This window comes from Bufo gargarizans, chromosome 6, assembly GCF_014858855.1.
Source record: "Bufo gargarizans isolate SCDJY-AF-19 chromosome 6, ASM1485885v1, whole genome shotgun sequence".
Lineage (NCBI taxonomy): Eukaryota > Metazoa > Chordata > Amphibia > Anura > Bufonidae > Bufo > Bufo gargarizans.
Genome location: NC_058085.1, coordinates 41,442,280 through 41,450,585, shown reverse-complemented (window position 1 = coordinate 41,450,585; position 8,306 = coordinate 41,442,280). Strand labels below are relative to the sequence as shown.

Genomic DNA, 8,306 nt, shown 5'->3' with positions numbered 1-8,306 from the left:
CACTGCAACCCATACAACATCCATCCAGCCAAATATCTTGCCATGCATGCACTTTTAGTCTTCTTGTCAAGTAAAACCACAAACATTTTTATGTAATTTAACCGCAAAAACACTTCCAAATTTGGAAAATCCAAACCCCCCATTTTGTAATTTTTTGTAGACATGTTCCCTTTTCAGTTTTTCCATTTTACTCCCCCACAAAAACGTAAATACCACTTTTTGGATATTTCTCATACAACCGGGATACACACCCGCCACAAAAAGAATACTAGGTAAAATAACTGCTTTAACAATTAGGAGACCCTTACCAGATAAGCACAACTGTCGCAATCTCCAGAAATTTTAACTTTCGTTCTACCTTTTTACCACATTCATTCATCTATCCCAACTCTCTGTCTCTTTAAGGTCATCATTCAACCCAACCACATACCCAACACTTTCACCGCACCCTTTTCATTCTGAACATCTGCTGCACATCTGCCAAACACACACAATCATCCCCAAAACATTCACAGACTTGCCTTACCCCAGTTTACCTTAAATGCAGACGCACTACAAAACAAATCCAACCACAATCGTCCTCTCCTCATAGTCGCCAGGTTATCACTCATAATCACCACATCATCCATATATCCCAACACTTTCACAGTCTTACCCATACTACCTGGCACAAGCAAACCCTTCATCATTTTATCCTTCCGCAACAAACACCCCAGCACCTCGATAACACAAATAAACAGAACAGGGGACAGCGGGCACCACTGCCAACACACACCTTTCCACTCAAAAACCCATTCACCAAAATCACACTTGAAACATTGTCATACAAACTTTTAACCCCATCCACAAACTTTTGAGGAAAACCCATTGCCTCAAGAACCCCAAACGTAAAAACATGAGGCCACTCTACTCTATGATACGCTTTCTCAAAATCAAGCGCCAACAACATACACTTCTGCTTCCCCACCAGACTGACAGTCACCAATCAAATCTCTCAACAAGAACACATTTGTCTCTCAGGCACCGCACACACTTGATCCTCACCCACTACAGCGCCAACAACTTACTATACACTTTGTAATCAACGTAATAGGTCACCAATTCTCCAACTTGTTACGATAACCTCTCTTCTTATAAATAAAAACTACCACACCTTCTTCTTTCATAGATGCCCCAATCACACCATGCTCCCACATAAACTTACATACTCATAAACTTACTGCACAAAAATCCTCACCAATCACATCCCACATGTATAAAACTCCACAGGCAAACCATCCTTAACCGGTGTTTTATTTCTTTTACACGCATGCACCACATACCTAATCTCATCCGCAGAAAAATCAGCACACAACACATCCTGATCAGCTGTTTCTAACTTTGCATCCAACGCTTTCATCACATCCGCTCTCAGAGATTCATCCACCCATTTCGTCGCATACAAAATCCTATAAAACTCTTCCGCAGCCCCAACCATATCCTTTCCCGTAACACATTCACCCGCACAATTAAGCAATAAATCCATAATCCTCAGTCTTACTACAACGAGACCATTTCTTTCTCATCCTTATCTTCCCTCAGCCTTCCCTCAATTGCTAAATCCCTCTCCCGTTTGACACTTGTCAGCATCTCCGTCACATCCTCCCCCATATCCCTTAACCGCTACAACCAGTCCAAACGCTGATGAAGCGACTCAAACTGGCGTTTTGCCTCCCTTGTCCTCCTATAACTCCACTTTTAGAAAAATAATTTGAAACACAATTTCACCCATTCCCACCATCCAAGTATATCAACAAACTCACCACGAACTGCAGGACAGTACATATTGACAACACGGAATCGCCACCCCCCTATGTTTTCTAACGGCTACGATACAGCCACCCGCCTCAACCACAGTATAACTATTAAACACAACTTTTGTTCCCCAAGAAAATACCCACCCCATCATTTTTATTATCGCTTGAGCCTGACCATACTGCGTATGGCCAGTCCCCTGCGCAAACAGGTGCACAAATACTACATTCCTGCAAACATGCAATGTACGGATTTTGGTTGTGAACAAAGTCCCATATGGAAGTATGCCGAACTTTTGAGGTAAGGAGACGAACGTTCAGGGATAGGACATTTAGCTGAGTTTGTCCCTCCCCCATTGTGAGATTTTATTGAAGGTGTAATTGTAAATACCCCATCTAAGCGTTAACCTATCCCTCCTGGAGTCATGTTTCTTGATGTACAAGGGGGTTAAAGCTACGGCGATGCCTGAAAAAGACCTTGCATTTTCAGCTCTCATGGGCTGGGGGTGGGGGGGGGGGGGGGGTAGTACACCTCCTGACGTATTGGGCTATGGGAGCCCGGGCCGCCCTCTGGTGGCAGCAGGCGAGGTCTCTTTACAGCAGTGTTAGTATCATCCTCAGCTGCTCTTGTACAAGATAAGGGCAAGTCACTACTGGCAGCCATGTCCCCCTGATCCCCCACATCTCCCACCTCTTGAGACTCCACCACAGCATCCTATTTAAGCAATTCAGGGGTATCAGACAAAAGTCCCTCTCATCTTCTCCCTGTAGATCATCACTGGGCTCTAGGAGCAGTGCCAGTTCTGCAGCCACCTTCTCCACTGCCTGATCTGTGGTTGGAGCGATGTAATCCTCTGCTGTATTAAACACACTCTCCTGCTGTGTTTCCATGGAAGGGACCGGCTACGATCCACCCTGTGTAGATAAGGATCGCCTCACTGACTGAACGCGCTCCTGGCGTCCTTGTGTGAGGAGGGGGCGTGGCCTTCTGATGCTCTGGATGTGAAGTGGGCGGAGCTGTCCTCCTCTGCTCACGCTGTAGAAGCACATAGCGATCCTTCTGGGTCAGATTTGGTGGTGTGCAGAACCCTGCAGATGTGCTCCTCTGTTCCCCCATAGTATGGCTTTCTGCTGGGCTCTGTTGAATGGCACCCTGCTGCACTAATTTGGTGATGTGGATCCTGTCTTCTCCCGCACTCTGGCAGTCCTCTGAGAAAGCTCTTCTGGTCTGGACCATGCAGCCTCTGCATAAGACCACACTCAATTTTTAGCATTTCTGGCATAAACAGTCCTGTACATTAGTGATGTCCGGATCATGAACGAATCGTTCTTTTGAACCGATTCAGTTCACTGATCCGGAAGAGTCGGTTCCTCTGACTGAGCTGATCCAAATGAAACGGCTCAGTCAGATCAGCATAGAGGCAGCAGCAGGCAGTGTAATAGGAGCCGACAGTGGACGCTAGCCCCGCCCCTCCCCGCCCTCCAACCAATCAGAGGCAGCCAGCACTGACTCCCAGCATAGGGGGAGTCGCAGGGACTCAGAGAATCATCTGAGTCTATTAGTTAAAAGAACCGTGAGTCACCGAGTCCCTGCCAGGCTCCCTGCTCTGCGGCTCCTTGTAAGTCCATCCGGGGGGAAGGGGGGGGCATTAATCTAGCATGTAGCAGAGCTGTGTGTGTACAGGGTGCATGCAGCAGTGTAGCATCATGCTACACTGCTACATGCACCCTGTACACACACAGCTCTGCTACATGCTGTAGCAGAGCAGGAAGTCTGGTAGGGACTCGGTGACACGATTCTTTTAACTAAAACTCTCAGACAATTATCTGAGTCCCTGCAATAACTATAGCCACTACATCACAGTCTGCTTCACTGCAGCAGAGCTGTGTTTGCCAGGAGCGAGTCCCTCCTGACCTTCGGTTCACTTGAGAGCCGACTCAGCAAGTGAACCGAAGATTCGATGAGCTGAACATGCGCATTGATCTTCAGTTCACTTGCTTCTGCCGGCTCAGGAAGTGAACCGAAGATCCGAACTTCCCATCACAACTGTACATATTAGTACATTTTATACCATCTGGGTACATCCTGAAATAAAATTAGTTCTCTATACTTTATATAACAAAAGATTTATATACATAATGTAGAAATTATTAGATTCCATTAAAATTTAATAAAAAATTAATTTAGTCCGTTATTTGCTAAACCCAACCACTGAATGAATTCTGTAACTGAGGGAGATGAGGCTAACCAGACATATACAACGCGTAATAAGTTCCTGCAAGTGCTTACCCACAATTCTTCCAAACATTTCATATGCATAAATATTTTGACTTATGTTAATCTTCAGTATATGAATATTCATAATGTGTATTCATTTCTTATATTAAAGGTCCATAAAGTACTACGTCACTGCAATTTAGATGACCTGATTGAAGAAGGGGCTGACACATGATTTAAGGTGAACTGTTGTTAAGTTGCCAACCTATTAAAGTGTTATAGTATATATAGACTCTTACTTTTGCATCCATTGTCGTCGCCGCCAAAAGAATATATTAAAATGATTTTTCAAACAGGGAGATGGAAAAAGAGCTTGCTCTGTCCACTCCACGCCTTGACCTGGTATTGCAGTACCTCCAGGACCGGTGCACCCTTTCTATTCCAGTATAAAAAAACAGAATGAAATTGAGAGAGAAATGGATTCCAAGCATCCTTCCAGCAAGCAAGTGTGAAGTGGCTGTGCCCTGCCTCCTCAGGAGTCTGCACTTCAGCTTCTCCTTCCTCTGTGAGGGCTGTGCTGTGCTGCTTTCTGCATCCCTGCATCTAGCCTGCTGTCAATCTCCTAATTGCATCAGCTGTGGGATTGTTCCAGCACCAAGCAACCCAGTCAGCCAGTCAGTCAGTCAGTCAGTCAGTCAGTCTCTTGACACCCCAAATCCAATTAAGACTGATGGCTTAATTGATGGGTTAATTGGCTTATCACCTGAATGAATTGTTTGGATATCACATGAATGCAGTGTTTGGACCTCCACTCACACCACGCACTTTGGGTTTGATTTGGGCCTGTTGTGCACTCCTGGGCAGTCTGCTGAGCTGTTCCTTAGAATTGACCCTTTTGTAGCAAGTTTGCTTGATGTAACCAATTTAGCTTTCCTAGTGCTTTAGTAAATAAGTAAAGTTTGTTTGCCTGTGTCTCCCTCTTGTGGATCTTTTAAGGCTACTTTCACACTTGCGGCAGTGTGATCCGGCGGGCGGTTCCGTCGTCGGAACTGGCCGCTGGATCCGCCGATTTGCCGCTGACTGAAAGCATTTGTGAGACGGATCCGGATGCGGATCCGTCTCACAAATGCAATGCAAGGACGGATCCGTCTCTCCGCTTGTCATGCGGACCAACGGATCCATCTTGTAAATTTTTCTCATTTTTACCGATCTGCGCATGCTCATGCCGGAACGACGGATCCGTCTTGTACATTTTTCCCATTTTTACCGATCTGCGCATGCCGGAACGACGGATCAGGCATTCCGGTATTCTGAATGCCGGATCCGGCGCTAATACATTCCTATGGGAAAAAATGCCGGATCCGGCGTTCAGGCAAGTCTTCAGTTTTTTTCGCCGGAGAGAAAACCGTAGCATGCTGCGGTTTTCTCTTTTGCCTGATCAGTCAAAATGACTGAACTGAAGACATCCTGATGCAAACTGAACGGATTACTCTCCATTCAGAATGCATGGGGATAAAACTGATCAGTTCTTTTCCGGTATAGAGCCCCTGTGACGGAACTCTATGCCGGAAAAGAAAAAAACCGCAAGTGTGAAAGTACCCTAAACTGGATGACTTGGAGGCTAAAATGTAGTCCAGCACTTCCTATGTATCAGCAGCAGCTGGACCTACCTTGTCTGGCCAATGGACGAAACACTGCACGTGTCACAAGAGGCTTGTCAGGTCAGAGGTCAAGTAAGGTCAGGTCAGTGGATGACATCACAAGGGCCCTGACGGAACACTCAACAATGGGGCCGTGACATCACAATCAACAATGCATACATACCTTTTTTTTTCTCTCTCACTACTCTCCATTCACTTCTTATCGGTCATACTGAGTTCATAGAACTTTTTATTTTTTGTCACAAGTTAGCGGAAAATATGGTTTTTTTCTTTTTTTTACTTACAATATCTCATATTTCACTAACTTGCGACAAAAAATAAAAAATTCTAGGAACTCGCCATGCCCCTCATAGAATACCTTGGGGTGTCTTCTTTCCAAAATGGGGTCACTTGTGGGGTGTTTGTACTGCCCTGGCATTTGAGGGTCTCCGCAATCATTATATGTATCGCCAGCATTTGGAGTTTCTGCTATTCTCCTTATATTGAGCATACAGGTAATGAGATTTCTTCATTCGCATCGATCAATGTGAATGAAAAAATCTCTGCCAAAAAAAAAAGGAGGGAAAAGGCGTCTGCCAGGACATAGGAGCTCCGCCCAAGATCCATACCCACTTAGCTCGTATGCCCTGGCAAACCAGATTTCTCCATTCACATCAATCGATTTTTTATATATTTTTTTTATATACAAAGTGTTTGCCAAAGCATAGGAACGCCGCCTCCTCCTCAGCTCGTATGCCTTGGCAAACGTATCTTTTACTGCAGAGTAGAAATCTCGTCTTGCAGCGCCGCATACACCGACTTGCGTGTAATCTGACAGCAGCGCAATGCTTCTGTCAGAATGCACATCAGTGCTGCAGCTAGTCGATCGGTTGGTCCACCTGGGAGGTAAAAAAAAAAAAAAAAAAACAGGCCGCAACGCAATAATTTTATTAACTTTGGAACAGAACATATAAAATTTAACTTTTTGAACTAAACATTAACCTTTTTGCTTACTGGTGTTTTTTTTTTTTGTTTTTTTTACCTTTATAGAACAAACCTCTCCTTCCCCATGGGTCAATGTGCAAAGCGCAAATCGCCCAAAGATGTGGCGAAGTGCGTTATGCACTTTGTCCCAGGTGAAAGGAGAGGTTTGCAGCAGCTGTGAGTGAATGGGCCGTAATAGCCCTGTGTGCCTGTCCTGGTGAGATGTGATCCCTTTGCTAGGTGTACCTGTGTGTGGTACTTCTGGAAACACTCCCCTAAGCATAGGGCAGGGTGGTCAGGACAGTCAGGACAGAAATAGCGGGTGTCACGCCTTATTCCACTCCTGCTACAGACACGACATCTTTTTCGGGGTGACGGTTGGGTTGAGGTACCAGGAACGACATTGGGGAATTGTCGCTCGTGTAGACGGCTAACTACACTGGTGGATGGGGCCACGGAACCTCCTGGGTACAGGAGGTTCTCGATGATCTCTTCCTGAAATTTGAGGAAGGATCCAGTTCTCCCAGCCTTACTGTAGAGAACAAAACTATTATACAGAGCCAATTGAATTAGGTATACAGACACCTTCTTATACCAGCGTCTGGTTCTGCGGGAAACTAAATACGGAGACAACATCTGGTCATTGAAGTCCACCCCTCCCATGTGAAGGTTATAGTCGTGGACTGAGAGGGGCTTTTCAATGACACAGGTTGCTCGCTCAATTTGTATTGTCGTGTCTGCGTGAATGGAGGAGAGCATGTAAACGTCACGCTTGTCTCTCCATTTCACCGCGAGCAGTTCTTCGTTACAAAATGCAGCCCTCTGCCCCCTTGCAAGACGGGTGGTAACGAGCCGTTGGGGGAAGCCCGCTCGACTAGTTCGCGCGGTGCCACAGGCGCCAATCTGTTCTAGAAACTAATGCCTAAAGAGGGCCACACTTGTGTAGAAATTGTCCACATAAAGATGGTACCCCTTGCCGAATAAGGGTGACACCAAGTCCCAGACTGTCTTCCCACTGCTCCCCAGGTAGTCAGGGCAACCGACCGGCTCCAGGGTCTGATCTTTTCCCTCATAGATCCGAAATTTGTGGGTATAGCCTGTGGCCCTTTCACAGAGCTTATACAATTTGACCCCATACCGGGCGCGCTTGCTTGGTATGTATTGTTTGAAGCCAAGGCGCCCGGTAAAATGTATTAGGGACTCGTCTACGCAGATGTTTTGCTCTGGGGTATACAAATCTGCAAATTTCTGGTTGAAATGGTCTATGAGGGGCCGAATTTTGTGGAGTCGGTCAAAAGCTGGGTGGCCTCTGGGACGGGAGGCGGTGTTGTCGCTAAAGTGCAGGAAACGCAGGATGGTCTCAAATCGTGTCCTGGACATAGCAGCAGAGAACATGGGCATGTGATGAATTGGGTTCGTGGACCAATATAACCGCAATTGATGCTTTTTAGTTAGACCCATGTTGAGGAGAAGGCCCAGAAAATTTTTAATTTCGGAAACTTGGACTGGTTTCCACCGGAAAGGCTGGGCATAATAGCTTCCCGGGTTGGCGGTTATAAATTGTGTGGCATACCGTTTTGTTTCGGCCACGACTAAGTCCAAGAGCTCCGCAGTCAAGAACAGCTCAAAAAATCCCAGGGCCGAACCGATCTGAGCTGTCTCAACCCGAAC

General features: G+C 46.0%; 1 pseudogene; it reads left to right on the top strand.

Moving 5' to 3' along the window:
• The first annotated feature begins 4,298 nt into the window (after nucleotides 1–4,298).
• Nucleotides 4,299–4,447, top strand: LOC122942851 (annotated as a pseudogene).
• The last annotated feature ends 3,859 nt before the right edge of the window (nucleotides 4,448–8,306 follow it).